Source organism: Nasonia vitripennis, chromosome 4 (assembly GCF_009193385.2).
Source record: "Nasonia vitripennis strain AsymCx chromosome 4, Nvit_psr_1.1, whole genome shotgun sequence".
NCBI classification, from domain to species: domain Eukaryota; kingdom Metazoa; phylum Arthropoda; class Insecta; order Hymenoptera; family Pteromalidae; genus Nasonia; species Nasonia vitripennis.
In genome coordinates this window covers 26,402,284-26,420,897 of record NC_045760.1, presented here as the reverse complement: position 1 = coordinate 26,420,897, position 18,614 = coordinate 26,402,284, and the positions used below count along the sequence as shown (strand labels likewise).

General features: G+C 40.1%; 1 protein-coding gene and 1 long non-coding RNA gene across 2 annotated transcripts in view; both read left to right on the top strand.

Annotated features, from left to right (window-relative positions):
• LOC100678838 overlaps positions 1 to 18,614 on the top strand; it is a 176,349-nt gene that overhangs the window by 34,279 nt on the left and 123,456 nt on the right. The gene's annotated exons all lie outside the window — the stretch shown is intronic.
• On the top strand, positions 5,529 to 7,973 carry LOC116417406. The gene is made up of 2 exons (XR_004227669.1): positions 5,529 to 5,927; positions 6,000 to 7,973. It is a non-coding gene; the product is annotated as an uncharacterized LOC116417406 (long non-coding RNA).

Here is an 18,614-nt window from a genome sequence, read left to right as displayed (position 1 = left end):
CAAGTTATGCAGTAATTGTTGTTGCGTCATCATCTACGCCAAAACTAATCGAACCAGTCTGAACTTTACAAAATTTTTTTTTCTTGACTAACCTTTCCAAGCGCAAAGTTTTCTGATAGGGAGTAAGATTATTTGTATTTTTAAGCGAAAGGCACCTGCATGTCGTCGGAGATTTTCTTTGGTACGGAATTTATAGATGTTTTACATAAAAAAAAGTTTAGCCGCGATTTACATCTTCAGGACCATCAAGTGACAGTTTCTTTTTACGCTTCTGCAAGTAAAGCAGTACTTGATCTTGTTTTACACGTTCAGGCGCGCGCACGCACACACACACACAAATACTACTGGGTAGAGGCACATACCGACATGCGCGCGACCCCGTTTCACGGCGATTTGGTGATTTACGTTGCAAGAGTATAAGGGGAAATGAAGCAACTGGAAAAACGGCGGGCGAATTTCATTCGAGGCCACGTGCACGCACCTCTGATTTATAAGACTCAAGCCTTGGAAAGGGAGGATTCATCGGACCAGTGGTCTTGAAGAGTTATATAGCGTTGCTTTGAGACTAAAAAAAATGTAGCCATTGAAAAATAAAAAACATTTCTTGTTTTTACTTCGTTTGACACCTGCCTTTATTTTATACTCGGAACCTTTGATCATAATATCTTTGTATTTGTATGTTAATTGATAATATTTATTCACAATTTTACCGAAAAGAGGAAACTTAGAATTTTTCCGCTCTTACAGATATTACAGTCCGTCCATACGCTTTATCAAATTCTTGTTACGGTCATTTCCGTCGCTGCATTTCAAATATTGTACGAGGGAAATTGGTTATCAAGCGCGCGTTCGATGTTGATTCGCTCGTGCATTTGTTTTAGTAATAACGCTGCGGCGAGAGCTCTTTCCTTTTCGACCGGTCGAGCATGATGGAATTAATTAAAACCTCGCACCAAGTCTTCTCAAACGAGCAAACATTATTTTCAATTCCCAAACTAACAGATTTCAATTGGTTCAGGAGTAGATTTTCTGGGATGCATTTGAAACGAAGTTAGAATAAACTTGGCAGCTGAGAAAAATTCACAAATTTCTTCAAGCATCCAAAAGGAAATTTATCGCATCAGTTTCATCCGCGAGAAATGTGTGTGACTTTGATTTTGACGAGAAAAGACAATATTATTTATTATTCCTCTTTCGCGCACTTTGCTCCCTCCGAGACACGTTCAAATATCAAGTTATTTTCATCATCACTTGTTACCGTCATATTTTTAGCGCGTTGAAAGAAAATTCTTCTTATTTATCTTAGTATTAAATTTAGATAGGAATAATATTATAATGATAAATACAAGGAAATTTGTCTAAATTTGACAATTATATTACATTTTTTAAACCGCAAAATAAAATCAGTTCTATTAATTTCAGACGTATCTACAAAACAGTCATTGATTGATTATGAAATTTTCATTAGTGCTAAGCTAACGGTTCTTATTTCGCCTATTATAATCGAAAAAATAATGAAAAAAAAACTTATTCGCAAAAACTTGAACCAGATATAGCTAATGCGTATAATTTAGAAGGAAATTAGAGCAACATACCCGGTTATGTCTGCTATTAGCGCGCCACGTATGACCATCGCGAGTTTTTGATGCAAATAACACGAGGCAGACTTCTTGTTGCTGCGTCTAAAGAACGAAGGGTCTGCCACGAGGATACTAAGACTACGTGGTAAGATTAAATTGATAATTGTACGAATAAATGCAATGCATAAGAGAAGATCCAGAAGGTTTTATTCAATTAATGCTATTTAGATCACTTTGAAGCTTCCGCAAATGAAAGTTGGAAACTGATTTCCTATGCTCTGTAATTATTTCCGATTAGCTGACGGAATTTCTCCATTTCTCCTATTATTTCCGTTAATTTTTTAATACTAAGTCTATTCACAGCTCAGATTAATGTCGTGCATACTTTCTTCTTAAATAAGAGTGTCAGGAACACTTTTGTATTAGAATAAAATGATGTTCCTGTTCAGTCATCATCCTTGTGTTAGTGTACTCCAATTTTCGGAAACGGTTGTAAAATGAATCCGATATTATTTGCGAGATATTCGACCAACTCGCACAAAATCTCTTTGTCAAAAGCACAGCGCTAAATGCATCCTATCCAGTAGCCAGTGCATTTGCTGAATTCTCGCTCATAAACCGGACGCAAAGTTTACCCATAATCATATTGGCAAATATAATGGGAATTTCCAGTGTGAACTATTGTTAATAATCTAGAGCTAGTTAGTAATTTACTGATTCATCCGCTAAATTGTTTGCTTTACTTGGGTTTATATAAACAATTTCGGTTTCAAAGAGTCTATATTACGGAATGGTGCACTGCTCGTTTGCACGATTGTTCGCAATGTAATATCAGTTCTAGATATTAGACTCGAGTCATTAGTATTCATGTATATCCATACGCGAATATATAACAATTCTAGTGATCGTATGTAAAATTTCTACGATTCTTTTATGTAAAATATTTAATCTCACAAAAGCCGAATCGAGTACACGTTCTTTCGAGAAATGAATCTACCCATACAAACTCACTAATTCATATTTTACAATGCAAACCAGTACTAGGTTACTATGGGAATTTGACCACCAAATCAATCACATATGCCTCCTTTATGAATATACCACTAAGCATATAATTTCACATATTTAATAATTCACACCGAATCCAACGAAGCACCACGTTTTAAATTAAATTGACAGCGGTGGCATCAAAAACGCATAATAAAATTCACGCGCGCGAATTCCACGCGTAACTGAATTAACATTAACACCAGTCGGATGAACAGCGTAAAAATGTCGCCACTCGTTTTAATTTGCGCGCTGCCGTCGCGGCATTTCCATTCCCTTATCGTTTTTAATTCGTCGCCACCAACGACAAAATCATCCAGCAAAGTTGTCGGCGCATTTTGTTGAGAGCTTGCGCGCATGTTCTCCCTCCGTGGCTGTCAGCACAGGCGAAATAATGCGACCCGACGATTTAATATAGGAGGCTAGCGGAGGAAAAGTTTCGCGTGGGCGTCATTTTAATTGAGAAAAGCCTGGCTGTGTTTGCAGATTTTCGAGCTAGCTGCAGGGGATTTCGAAAGCATGTGGGGATATTAGGTTCGTTAAACTGGCTTGTACCGTGCGTTATGAAATTGCCGCTAATTCCGCTTCGTCACATGTGTTCTCGCCTGGGGCGGAAATTGTTGACCAAACCTCGCGGCGAGCGAGTATATTGTGCCTGTTCCGACTTTGGACTATCGCATCTGGGAGAGAGAGGAAAAGCACCAGACGATCTCTCCGTACGAAGACGAAGTTTGGCGGGAAAACGTCCGTCCCAACGAACATTCGTACTACGTATAACTACCCGTGTTCTGCTGTGGCGTTCGTCAAACTTCTGTCGCTCCTCCTCTGAATTTTCCGCTCGATATTTGCTGTTCTGATTAGTTGTGTGCAGTTAGAGCATCTGCATTGTTAGCCCGAAGATATCGCCACCTGTACACAAAATACTGCCGCCTGATTTAGTGCTATGTGCTTTTTCATCGGATTATTTTAAAAATATTGAAGATAAAAATATAAATGAACTAGTGGAATATAAGATATTACTTAAGGGATGAATAATTTTCTATAATGCTCCGTACAAAGCACAACCGGGACAAAATAAGAGAATGCCTCAGTACCCAAAAACTCGTAAAAAAAGCTCGCAATACTTCGTTAGCTAAGAGACACTCGCTGCAGATGAAGCTCTCCATAAAAGTGCTAACTTTTTTACACGCTGACGCGCTGTATTAGAGGTCCCTTCGGAAAAGTTGCAGAAGCTGCAGCCTCTGTATGTAGAAAGTTCGCGTGAGGCGAGCAGTGTACAGTGTAATTTAATCATAGCACGTCGGTGAAATTATCGTCGGCGAAACTTACCTTGACAAAGTGCTCAACTCCTGACGTGCCACCGGCCGGTCTTAATGACCATGGGACCAAGTGCCTTCTCTCGATAAATTACATCTGCACACGAGCTTGCACTACTTCGCTCATGTATACGTCATTTTTCTCGACTGTCCACTTCTGTCATTCACTTTGATAACCTTGGCTATGCTTAGTACACAGGAATCAGTTAAAATCGTCTGAATAGCTTTCCCTATTGAAAAATCTCAGGTGAGATCTCACGTGAGATCTCATGACAAAATTTCATCTGACCATGTGCGTGAATTAACTAAGTTCCGCAGCTGAAAACATTCAAAGATTGGTCACAGACGATTGATTTTCACGTTTTATTCGTGTATAATCAGGCTACGCGATCACTTTGGGTCAGTTGTACGAGCTGCACGAAGTGTTGTACGCCGCTGGTGCCCCTTGCAGTTCCAGAACTCAGGGCAAGGTATTCGTTTATCAGTTTCCCAGCCGTAAGAATAGCCAGCTGCTAATCGAGGACATACTCGATGGCGAGCAATACGGCGAGTATTTCGACTCAGCGCTGACGGCTTACGACGTCAACAGCGACGGCAGGGATGACCTGATAATTGGTGATTCTCTTTGGTCCAGACTGCCGGACAAGGGTAGAGTCTACGCTTACGTGACCTGGGTAATGACGCGAGTTGTTTATATCTTTAGTAGTATTCAAGCAATCGAGTTGTGCAGCAACGTTTTTCACGCTTTCTCGCACTTGTGCTAAGCTGTACGTGTTGTGTCCATTTTTAGAATCTTATTGCGAAGTGTGATACATGATATAAAGGCAACATAAATATGCGAACCCATATTATACGCATACAATTAAATTAGTGCACAAACTACAGGTGCGAATGAATCAGTATAAAATTATGGCTAATTCATTGAGATATTGAGTCTGTATATTGCGCGCGTCACAGCGGTGCCTGGATTGCGAGTCAATAAGCGTGAGTCAAAAAAGTATCCATACCTATGCTGTTTCAGAAAACTTCTGCTTACACTATACAAGTTTACAGTTGCGTTATTGCGTAACTTAACCTTGGGCTTTTGAATGTATTGCTACTCACAGCATGAGAATCATAAAATTGAGTGCGAACGTACATTTGTCAAAAAGTCTTATCATATGTATGGTGTTTATCGAATTCTTCTCGTTACATCAATCACTGTGGTTTCATATATATCTGATACATATATTCATCTAGATATATAACGAATAATGTGCCAATATGCCACGGCGAACAAGGATTAAATATAATGTTTCTCCGCACTAAACAATTTCGAAAAACATTCCTGCCGTAAAAATATATTTTATAAACAAATGTTACAATTTATTATTTTGTAAATTAAAATAAAATACAGTTAAAAGGTTAAACATAATTGAAATTAGCGCCTTTATATACACACTCATGGCTGACGCATGCGTATCGCATCGATGCGGAGCTTACAGCGAACTAGCGACCGCCAGGTGGCCGACGGGAACCCCAAAGTAAAATAGCGTTCTGATAGTGTAATAAGCGAACGAAAACGATGAATTGGTAAGGGGTCAAACTCAGATGAATTCGACTAGCTGGTGGTGGAAGGAGGTAGGGCTCCTCCCTTTGGGGAGTCTCGCTTTCTCGGTCGCAGGACTGAACGAGGCCCTTTTTTCCTCCCAAGGGAGTAGTTTTTTCTCGCTGCTAAGAAAAACTTGATTTTCCATTTATTTTACATGTATGGAAGAAAGTGACCTTTTTCGTGCACGTATCATGAAAACATAATTCTTAAAAATTCATTGAAATCAGACACAATTTCAGTTATTAATAAAAATGTAGTTACATTAGAGGACTGTTGCAAGAACCTTTACAATAAACTTATTGTATGTAGAGATGTACCGGAAACTGCTATGATTACCAAAGATTCAATAATGGAGTGGAAAAAGGAGAGGAAATACAGAATTACAGGAAGCAGGTAACGTATTAACTATTTACTTGTTCAATTTGTCAAGTATGTATTAATAATAACATTTTTTTGTGCTTACAGATGTTATCACTTGTACATATATTCACTAGACAAAGATTGTAAGGAAAAAGCTCAAAAATATTTTTGACCTAGGGAGTTCAAAAATAAATATAGTGTACATGGAAATTCATATGAAGGTCCAGCCAGAGAGTGTTATATCAAACAAACAGGTTCCTATGTCCAAGAACGTGGTTTCATCGTATCAAGCAGCGAGCCCTGGCTAGGATATTCAGCGGATGGCATTGCGATCAAAAGTGGCAAAGTGACAAAGTTATTAGAAATTAAATGCCCGTATGAATTAGAAGATACCAAAGAAGAAACTTTATTATCAAAGTGTAATTTTCTATGCGTCCAAAATCATGTATTAAGTCTAAAAGTTAAACATCAATACTATGGCCAAGTCTAATTTGGCATGACATTGTTAAACCTACAAAAATGTGATTTTGTAGTATATTCGAGTACTTCTGGCACTATCAAGATTATAAATGTTGATTTTAATCAGAAATTTGCAATCCAATTATTAGTTAACCTTAAAGAAAAGTACTTTAAAAAATGTTGCATGAAATATGTTCCAGTCAAGGGTGCAGAACGTAAAATAAGTTTGTTGATACACGAGTCATATTTTCTAAGTATATAATCTTATTCTACAACTACAAAGATAAAAAGTGTAAAATATAAATTAATGTGAAGACATGTTGTGATAAATGATCTAGTGTTTGAATTAATATAAGTTTATGCATGTATTTATTTCTTGATAAAATAAAATTACATTACATTTCAAAATTTGTTGTCTGCTAGTATAGGGTTACCCAGATTAGCGAGTCCACAGCATAGTGTAAATATGTCATCCACATAGTTCAGGAAATACCAAGGAATTTTATTATTTAAAATCTGGAATAACTTTATTCGCTGGTTCATTCGTTCAATGTGTAGTCGTGCACTTGCAATATCTCTGTTCTCAATTGCTTCCTGTTTTGACAACTGTGTTTGGTTTCTCAAAAATGGAGGTCTAATGAGTTTGACCCTTTTCTGCATACATTCCTCGTCAATTAAAAAACCCTTATCAACCATTACAGCATCTCTAGTGCTTAGTATACCACCAGGAGATACTTTAGTCATAAATTTTACTGTCAAATCACCTTTGTAATATGAATAAAATTTGATGCGACACTTCAAACAGCTTGACTTCTGTATTTTAATTTCTGTACAGTCCAGATGTTGTGGAACGATAGTTATTGAAACACTTGGGCATGTTTCTCAGAATCTCTTCCTTGGAAACTCTCATTATAGTTGATTGTAAAATAGTTGCTAACTTTTTTACTGTGTCATAAAATGCATTCCTCACAGTCACTTCAGACACATTATTGTAAAATAGTGCAAGCACAGTGAATGAAACATCCAATTTCAATCTTGCAGTTGTCAGAACAATACATTCTAAAGTGGTCAATGATTGTTTTACATTTCGAGGGTAGATTTTATTCATTAATCTTACTAATTCGTGTAAGATTTTGAAACTGCGTATGCCACACATAGTCAGTTTTATGGTTATCTACAACATTTAATTTTCTTAGCCAGTTGCTGCGTTTATCCACTTGCTCATATAATTCGAATAAATTTTTTCGAGTCAATATCGTTCCTTTGCTGGGTAGTGCGGGAAAACTCAATGACAGATTTTTTTGCGTTTTGGAGTCACAATCCTTAGCACAGCAGACTCTTTTTGTTAATACTCGAACGAGAGTATTCTCGCGCAATTTGTGAGGAAGGATGAATAATTTGAACACAAATAGAAAAATAAAACTATATTCAAAATAAAAACATTGCGAAGCGCACTGCTCGGAGTTCAGCTCTCGACTGACTCCCCCGCAGCCGCCCTCCTAGACGATCGACGCTCGACACCACCGCTAGCCGCCGATCGTTTACAAAAACTGGGAATTCCCCAAAATTCCCCTCTCCACACTTATACATACAAAACTGTAAAACACAGCACTCATTGTCTAAGCTGTCCCCGCCGCCTACGTTAATCCGACCCGCCATAAACCCCAAGCCCAACATCCGCGCCGCACAGCTCGGCTCAACAGCGCGGGCCCACACTCGAACCGATGCTATGATTTCCAGATGCGCGTACTCGAGATTCGGATTCGAGCCTACGTACTTTTCCTACAAAGAAAAGCCATAACTCGAACCCGAAAACAGCGCGGCCTCACGTGCGCGGCACAATTCGTCCGTTGTCCTTCACACTTTCTGCAGCCGAAAAAATACACATAAATCGCGCGCTTGCTGTTCCCACATTTGTCCAGACCGAAGTCTGTGACGTAGGAAAAACTCCACGTATTGTCTCACAAGGAGAAAACCTACGCCGAGAACAGCAATTACAAAATATATTATAACTATACGCGAACACTATCAACCAAATATTACCCGCGACATCTAAAATGCTTCCTTCGTAAGTTAGCTGTCCCCGAAATACAAGCGAGCCGCTACTACAAGGCAGGCTACCCTTCCAGACGACGTATCTCCCTAGGGCAAACTGGCCACAGCGAAACCCTCCCAAGTTTTCGTCTGTTCCGGGCCTCACCAATTAATCAGCCGTAACCGGCTGGGGGTGAGGGAAGCGGCCCCGATCGATCCCATTTGATCGTCGTGCACGCAGCCTACGCTGCCGGTTTCCATAACCGTAGCGCTGAGATGCTCGCCTATAGAAGTTTGTATTTCAGCAAGCTTACGTCGGTAACACTTTTTTAGTCGGTTTTCTGTATTCAGTACAAAAATCTATTTTGCTCTGGATAATAGTCAACTCTAGAAGTTGGTTTAACGACTTCACATACAATTTACAATAATTGTTATTTAAATATTGGTTGAAAATATTGAACAACCATGAGACTTTGCTGATGCCATGTTTATTAATTCCCGAAGCTGCCGCTAGTATCGCATTGCAACTTTAAACTCCCAAAGAACTTCCAAACATTGTAACTTCTTCAATTTCGAATAATTTTTCAAAAATTGAAAATTTATACTAAAAGTAACAATGCATTATAAAACCGACATCCATAAACCTTATACATCATTATATCGCCAACGGATTCACTGCAAAAAAATATAATACTCCGTATACAGTAGAGAGCCGACGGATTCACTGCAAAAAAATACAATACTATAATACAGTATAGAGCCGATAAAAAAAGTCAAGAACATCCGATGTGCGGGTGGTCATTTATACCAAACGGCTTCTTGGCAGGATGTCAGGAAAAAAGGAGCGTTGCGAATAGATATACACCAAGAGATCGCACGGAAGCGCCAGAAAAAGCTTTGGGAATGAAATTGGCATCTCCGACTGAGAAAGGGAGAGCTCGTTTACACGAGTTTATACGAGCGAAGATTACGAGCCCGGCGACAATTCATTTCTGTGACGGCGCGAAAGACGAGGGGGGGGGGGCGCAGCAAATCCAGTTTCACCGACTTATACTACTTCGGCAGTAGTAGTAGCCTAACACAGCGAGCCGCTGCTTTACGAGCGTTCTCTCCCTCACTCCTCCGACATATCGGATACTTTTAATTGCTTTTAATTACTCGCGACCCAGTGAATCGCACCAGCGCCTCGTATACGAATGCGATTTCGCGCGACTCTTATCGCAATTCTCTTTGCCTCCGGTACCCTGCAGTGCGACTACGTGCACACACAGGGAGAATGCCCAGGATATCGGATAACCATTTGCTCCTGTTCTCTTCTGCCGTCGCCTCTTTTTTCTTTGACCCTGTGTGTAGGCGTTTTATCTCGCTCACTTGCTTGCACTAATTAAATAGAACACATCTCGCTCATTCGAGAGCTATTTACTGGTACGTTCGAACGACTTTTGGCCACATACGATGACAATTCAACGATATAAAAAAATCGGTTGATTGCCTTGATTGCAATTTGCATGACAGCTGCGAGTACTCTAATTCCGCGTGGAGTCAGTCTCGAGAGCAGTGCAATCAACCAGCGTCACAAAGCGTTCGATGAGTGTCGATCACTCGAACCATGAGGATTCGCTAGAGAGTTCGAGTCCTTGCTTGGTTGAGAAGATACGAGAAAATGTAATTTTAAATTAAACTTTTGGATCTTTGCCAACTCATTGGCTATACATAGCAAGAAATTAAAAGGACTTTGTCCTTTTGTCGGTGCAAGCTTCTACTTCTTTAATTTCTGCTGCTCAGCCTTCTGGGACCTGCATAAATCAGACTGATTTTATTTTTTGATAAAATGCTAATCGAGCGAACGTCCCGTCGAGTCAACACTCTTGGTGTTATCGACAATCGATACCTGCAATTTACGCTATTCATTTTTCAGGGGAATTTCTCTCCATAAAACGTTGTGAATTCGAAAATAAAGAAATTAGTTGTTTCTAGGATCTTCATTCGACTTACAACGACTTACGATGCTACGCTGATGCGTGTATTTTTTCGGTCCTAATACAACAAACTTAGGCAAATTAAGATGTGAGGAGTCTATGTGCAAAAGGGCATAATTCTGATGTGATTGTATACGATTAAACGTTGCTGGTGTCTGCGATCAAGTATAATGTGCCAATAAGTAAAAAACCAAACAGCTTTGCATCAAGCGGACAAAGAATCAACCGGGAAAAAGGCTGGAGATCGAGAACTGCTGTGGTCGTCATGGATTTGGAAAGAAAATTGTAAAGAGCTAGTGCCTTTACTCATAGATTCGAGCTTCAAAGCTTGCATATAACCTACTTTTTCTGTATAAGGAAGTTTGACGTAGAAGCTTGATCCAGATGACGCCAGTACGTGTCACGGCTGCAATGGCCACTGAACTAATAACACGGCAGAACGCTGTCAGAATGTGAATGTATCTAGTGCATAGTCCCATTAGCCAGATGGAAAGACAATGGAATTCGTTGTTGTCATAGATTTCATTCTTGAATCTCGTTATCTCTCGATGTAGATCATTTAGAGAGCAGAAAAAAACAATGTAATATAATGACTAACTTAAGCTCAAATTTTCAATTGAATTAGGCGCAAAAAGCTTTTTCCCTTTTAAAAAGAGTGCATTTTCTTCATTCGCGACGAGGAGAGTCCGTGATTCGTTGGCTTTTCTCTTAGTACACAGTACTAATGCTGTTAGAAGACGAAAGTTTCATTTCTGAGAGCTCGCGCTTATTTGCCGAAATGAATGCGGATTTACCTCGTATGCTGACAAAGCTTCTCGGAAAAATCGAATAATAGCACTTTAAAAGCTTTCCCGGGAGAAATCCGCTGAATTATTCGCGGGTTTTGATGTTGCCGCGAAACGTTAGAATACATTATAGATATAGAGAGACAGCGTCGATGCCCGAGTGGAACTATTTCGAGAGGCGCATTGCCCGGAATTAGCATTACCCAATCACGCTGATTAAAAATTAATGAAGAAGATCCGTGAAATTTCCCTCAGGACTTCGCTGAACGAAATTAAAACCACCGAGGCATGTGTATAGGTATACGTTGACATTGTTTTAATTTCGCAGCTGCTGTCTAATAGCGCATGTACTGTTTTCCGCTTATTCGTTCTCTCTCTGATACCCGTTATGTATGTACATGCACACTGGGTCAAATAGCCAGGTAAATGCCGACGTTTATGTGGAGATAATAAAATGAAAAAAATTTGCGTAATTTGGAAGCAGCAGATGCAGAGTTTATGTGTAACGAATATAAAATAGTGCGACACTTGTTGGAAAGTTATTTTATTTGTTTATTTGTACTTTATTCTGCGCAGTATAAATTGGTGAAATAAACGAGCTTTAACAAATGTAAACTATATTGCGATGAATACTTTTAACACATGAAATTTTGATATCGGAATAATCCGCATCGCAATTAAGCAAATTGAAGCCACAACGATAGAAAGCGCACAGCAGTACTGAGAGCCATTGCGCGTTAAAGTGGAAAACATAGGCATTCCATGAACTGTAAAATAAAATAAGGGAAAAATAAACGCTTGCTGAAATGGAATAGAAAATCTTGTATTCGAACGGCATGGCGAGTTTTTGCATGTACACTGATGAAAATGCGAAATAGAACGCTACGAGTATAAACTTATAGCGTTACAGGCAAAATTCAAGATATAAATCATACACGCAGAGCAGTGATATTTCCCCAATCCAAGTTCTCCATCTTTTAGACGGTCGCAATTTTTCAATCTGGTTGACAGCATATAATTTATGCGTTATACTTTATTAGTGCCGCGCATACGCACACGTACGTAAAGTTCAGAGCTTTTGTTGCCCTATTCTTTCCGATAACACGGCGGGTTGGAAGCAAACTCTCTGTGTTCATTGTGAGCTCAAAACAATGTCCAATGGAATTCTAACTGTTTTTTAGACGCTGGTGCAATTTTTCACTAGCAGCATCATGGGCAAAATTGTGAAAGGAAATTAATCAAGTTAAGTACAGGATCAGCATTTTAATGAAACACTGTGTTAGTGTTTGTATTTAAATTGTATTATAACGCCTATTTTGCAAATAAAATTTCATTAAAAAACTGCTAGCAGTTTAAAGTGGCGAGTCGATGGATCTTAAAAGTACTCTTAAATATCTCTTTCTCTCTCTCTCTTCGCGTAATAGTAATATATCAACATAATCAGTATCTAATGGCCTAGGTACGCAGACATAACTTTTTGGCGGAAGCACCTATATCCCTTGTTATCCGGCGCGTTCTGAACTTTCAAGCATCGCTTATTCACGCAAAGTTTCTTCAACCTTAGTTTCACCACTGCTGCTGAAGAACTTTTTCAAATTAACCGCATAAAACTATTATTCCTTTTATGTAGATGAAAAAGAATGATGTTATCTGTCTTGCGCACTGTATAATTTCATCTAGCGTCATCTCTAACTCCTTCATCGTCAATCCATTTTAATTCGACAGATAATGTGGTCAGCTGATTTGTTTAGTAATTAAAACCAATAGAAGATTAAAAGTTATAAAACGTGTTCCATATTGAAAGAAAATCACTTGAAAAAGTTTGGTCATCAGGGGCATCAAGAAATAAGTCGGTAATTCTATTCCATCCAAATTAAGAATATCGTATAGCAAACACCTGAAAAGTAGCTCACGAGGTAAAGTCGCTCGAATCCAGCAGTAGCAGCAAAAGCAGGATGTACAGCGCCGCGTGGGACGTGCTTGATTAAAGGAAAGGCACGAGCACTGGAGGAGCGTCTTTGTCGATTCCTACATGGAGACTTGATGGCAAAGGCTGCCATTGTGTTGCCTAATTCATTAATCACACGAGAGGTCTACTTGCATAGTCGCATACATACGAGGTACTCTATACTATACGTGTTCTGCAGTGCCCTCGTTGTAAGAATTGTAGCTGAAGGTGTTAATTATCGTTCAATTCTCACGGGTAAACAAAGTCGTTCCCTCGTTGAAGCTGACGCCGGTCAATAACTGTACTTCAACATCGATGGTTTTTTTTAAGTGAATCGATGTAGGTGTATTGTAACCTTCAATACACTTTATACCAGCTTCGAGGTTGAATAGAATCGCGGCCGACTAAATCTTTTGTTTTGCGATGCTATGATTGACACAATGCGTCATGTGTACACGTAGCCATTCAATTTACAACGCGATGACCTATACATGATCCGTTAACGGATATACATCGTATGAATATTTGCAGAAATGAAGCGACAGCGGTGAGTGATGAAACGCAAATTGTAAAATCGATTTGCTGTATTGTACGCGAAATATTTCCGAAACGTATCATTGTAACGATGGAACAAAAACCGTTAGCGCGGTTGCCACAAATATAGAATATGTCTCTGAGCTATTCTTAGATATACAATACACGCTACGTAGTTCTTGCAGATACAAATAAGTATCATCTTACAAATATTCCGAAAGGGGGGTACCATAAAATGGAATGAAGAATTTCGAAGTAGAATGAGAGGGCAGAGCCTGGCGGTGTGCTCCTTCCAGAATTCGAGATATCGTATTGCCTCTATCTTCGATATACAAATCGAATGCCTTTATACGGCGAAGCGAAGAACTGCTGCCGGGGGAGCCGCGGAAAAAGAATTCCGCGAGTAGGAAGAGAGAGATAAGTAGAGGATGATGATCAAAATATAGATAACGAAGTGCACGTGATGTAGAAGTAGATGAAATACAATTCATCAGAGAAATCTTGATATGGATCATTCCAGAATCGCTACTGTACTCTATAATATGCTTCTCGGCTTAAATTATCCGAAAAGTACGCGCGTGTACTTCCTACGTATTTGCGAATGCATGCATAACGAGTCCGATTAAGCTCGCAGTAGAGGATGATTAAAATAATATGCGCTCGGTTATGCAGGCTCACGCCAATTAATAACGACGCGGAGAATTTGTACGTGGCTCTCGCAAGAGTGGCAATTTCCCCGGAATACTCAAATTGGAATAAAAATAGCAGAGAAAAGCTCGAAGGTACTGTAAAGCTCGGGAAAAAAGACAGAGGAATCGGAATACGGAGGGGGCATAAAACGCCGTCCAATAAAAAGAGCGGAGCTATACGGACTTCAGGCGGAGAGGAAAAGGCTGCAATAGACTCAGGCCGGAAATCAATATTATGAATTATTTATGCCAGGAATTGCACCGCAGCCATGACACACACGCAACATTGATCGTGAGACACGTGTGTACTGCTCGCCTGTACTATAACATCTACTCGCCGATAATGACCCCATGTGGTGTGTGCCACGTATCTAGCCGCGCACTCGAATGCTCGTGCCGAGGCAAGAATTACCCGTCAATTAGCATTTTAAAGTGAGAGAGGGAGCTGTGTTTCCTCCCGCCGCGTCGCGGTGCGAACGTTAACCCCTCTATGGTGGGTATTAGCCCTCGCGGCGTACGTGGTTCTGCAGGGGGATGCGATTGCATTGTGCGATATTTCTCGGTGAGAAACTGGAATTGACGGGTCGGGTTGTTGGTGGGTGAAGTACCCGAGCGACGAGATTGTAAGTCGATGCAAACAGATGAATTTTGTTAATTATGTTTTTTCTTCTTTTATTTTTAAAAAATTATTAAATATTCTTATCGGAAGAAGCAATTATCTCTTAAATTTATAAATTGTCGCATACAGCAGAACCTACGACACACACAAGGACGATCAAAGGAGTCGATCTCCGATCGATAAACACTTATACAGAGCATCATCGGTCTTTCTCGATTTATTTATAAGTGCAATCTGGCCTCACCTTGCAGTCGAATTAATTATTAGTGCTAAATTTGTTGCTTCTTCCCAATGAAATTCCGTTATGAAAAATTAAAATTTGTTATCACTAAATAAAACATAACTTTCTCGAATTTTTATTTTGCGAATTCGACTCTTTTTCTATAATAAAAATACCTTGGCAAGTTAATGAAATTTGTATTTTAAAAGTAATAAAAGAAAATCAACGTTACGTAAATAAAAGACCAAGAATAATACAACTATCAATGTTTATTAAAAAATGCATATCAGTAAACAAAGCGCGCATAAAATGAATTTTGCGGATACATGTATTTTGTTGGCCACCTATCAAACGTCGAAGCTGCTGCTGCAGGAACAAAGGGAGCGCGGGTCAACAAAAGAGCCTCGTCGAAAAAGGGCCGCCCGCGCTTACCAAAAGCCAAATAAAGAGAAGATTGGTGTATAAACAAGCAAAGCCAGGATAGCGACAGTGCATGATATACCAAAAAAAGCCGGCTTACTAACCACCACCTAAGTACGAATAATAAATCAAAAAGCATAATCGCATCGTCACTCTTCCTAGTAAATCAATTTTAATCTCTCGAAAATAATTTAAAGCCAGAGATGATTCCATCTGAGAAAATCAGTTGATCCACGCTAAATGAAGCGTGTGCGGCCACGTAGATGTGCTATGCCGAAGGGCAACTGCAGAGGGAAAAAGTAGTCGGTGGTGAAAACGAGCAAGGGGGATTTTTCACCTCGATTCCGGCTAACGAGCTGCGGTGGCGAGAGCGCGTAGCTACGCGGACCAATCAAGCTCCGGCCAATGCCCGACGTGGTCGTGAGCGTAGGTGGTATACGTGTTATACAGTAGTCTTGTGCTCAGCTACGGTTTAGCATCGTAGCTCGGAATCACGGAAAGTACGCCCCTTCCTCGAGCTCGTTAAACAAGTCGGATGGGCCGACTGGATTCGACCTGGATTATGTTCGACGAGTGTCTGGACGGGCGCCGAGCGGCGAAAATCACGTCGATGCTGCAGCGCCGAAGAAACTCCTAATTATTTGTCGAGGGAAATTGATCTTGTGCGCACGCCTTGAAGATTGTGATGTCTAGTAAACTTTCGATAATTCTGGGAGGAGTGAATGCGAAGCAAGCAAACGTCGATACGTCTGGTTGTTTTAAAGTGACATTTTTAGTTTTGTAGGAACACATTAAAAGAAGCTTAGTTCTTTTTCATTTTATTTTATTATTTACTTTTAAACAATATTCAAGTATAAAATTAGCAATTGATATCACATATAGTGGCGCTTGTACTTGCCCAAAAATATCAAAATTGTCTGGAGGACTGTGGTGGGCTAGGAACGCGCTCGTCTAAATTGAATCACAAAAGAAACGGCTCGACGAGAAGCAATACCAAGCAGCTGCTGTAGGAAGAAGCGGAAGAAGATTCGGTGGCGGCAGCAACCAAGCGTAGAGATTGGACCGCGCAAGTTCTATATTTGAAAAGAGTGCGTGCTCTCGTCGACGGCTCGCGGCAGACGAGCAAAACCGAATACCGAAAAAAAAAACACTCAATTTGTCCTCGAATAAAGACGTTTCAGGGGGTTGTTAGAGCCAGCATCCGAGAACGATGACTAGAATATTATCCTAGACATTATGGCAATCACTGCCATAACGTCTAGGATTCTATTCTAGTAGAGATAGATTTGTGGAATGTTAAACAATAAATCTTTGCCTCGTCGAACCCTTAAAAAAGAATATTCCCAAAAAGTAGAAGCTTCTTCCGCAATCTTTTATCCACCGAGCTATCGGTTACAATGCAACTTGAGTTTTCTCTCTGTGTTTTGCAGGAAACCCGATAGCCACACTCGCGTGTATAGGTATCCCTTTACAAGCAGCCAAAAGCACCTATCGAATTGCTCTGATATGGAGAGCGCAGCAACGTATCGTTCCCGCTTATTTACCTTACTGCAGTCATGAAAGAGCTTTTTTATATATGTTAGTGAAAAATCGAATGAATTCCATACTTTATGTCCAAGAATCCATACTGCAAGCCTTATACGCTTCAAAAAGTTTTCAAAAGCCTACTTTGAAAATAAATGCAATATGTACGTCAAAAATAGAGAACACGGTAAGAATAGCTACAGCAATAGATAGGGGGTTGGTGTGTAGCAATCGAGTTAATTGCGCGGTTCTGTTAATGGCTCTGGACCGCCTTAAAATACTCCCCACAGGACTCTACTCTATAGCGACGACCTTTCCACCACTTTGATTCTCCATTTCACTCGTTGCCTTTCAATTCCCTACAGGTCTCAACTCGGGCGACTTTGCCCACATTGTGCCTTTGTTTCTCTCGCGCAGACTTGACTCCTTTAACCGCGAATCCCACTCGAAATTTCTTACAGTTTTCAGTTACTTAATGACCCACTTAACGAAGCTTTAAAACATTACTGTAGGATTTTGGATACACACTGGTAAAAAGGTGGCAACGTCTTCACGAGTAAGTTTCGAATCTTCAGTCGTGCAACGGTGTTAGGTTAGAAATTGCTGGTCATTCGACACTTTGACGACGTAATCGGCCGAGTTAATGACGGCCTCGTAAACATGGGGGTAGAAACTAAGCGGCGACGGTGTGGTCGTACGTGTCTCGCGACACCCAAACTTTCGCAAACCACAAGTTTGTACGCTCTTGTAAGTCGAGCGTACACTTTGTTTTCTTCGTATACTGAACTTTGTCAAGTTACTCTCCTGTGAGTTATAATTCCCTTTTTTGCTAGCGGCGAGTTTGCCTCTCGACTCGTTTTATTTTCAGACGTAATGTGTCGCGATAAAATTTTTTATACTGTTTAGGCAGCACTTGTATACTTTTGGGAGTTCAGTATCGCTGGGGCTATCAATATCTTTACAGTATGGAAGCAAATGAAAATCTGAAAACGCAGAGTGTGCATAATTGAGACCGCGAAATCTCTAATAGAGCCGAAAGTTTTTCCCAAGTCCATCTAGAGGTTGATGGACGGAGAAAAGTTTGAAGGTTCACCGACACACAGCCGGTGGTCGCGGCTTGGAACTTTGGGGCAAAGTGCGCGAAGAGCAACTTAAGCCGCTGGTGTAGCTTTAAGTTTCAAAATAGCAAAGTTGCAGTACCCACTGTCAACCGATGTACACCATGATGGTATGATTAATTTACTGACTGAGACTGTGCTTTCGCGTAACGTATATAACATTAAGGTAATCGCAAATAGAGTAATGAAAATATATACGACACCTCACTCCATATTTATAGATCCAATAGAGCTTTACGCGTACGCGTCGCGTACAAGCATTTCAGCTTGGGCGTAAAATTGCCGCGAGAAAGTGTCGTAAAAATTCGCGATCCGCTATTACCCGCGAGTGGAAGTCGCGTCTCTGATACACAGGAGTTGAACGCAAATGAAACGCGACGCGCAGCCCCCT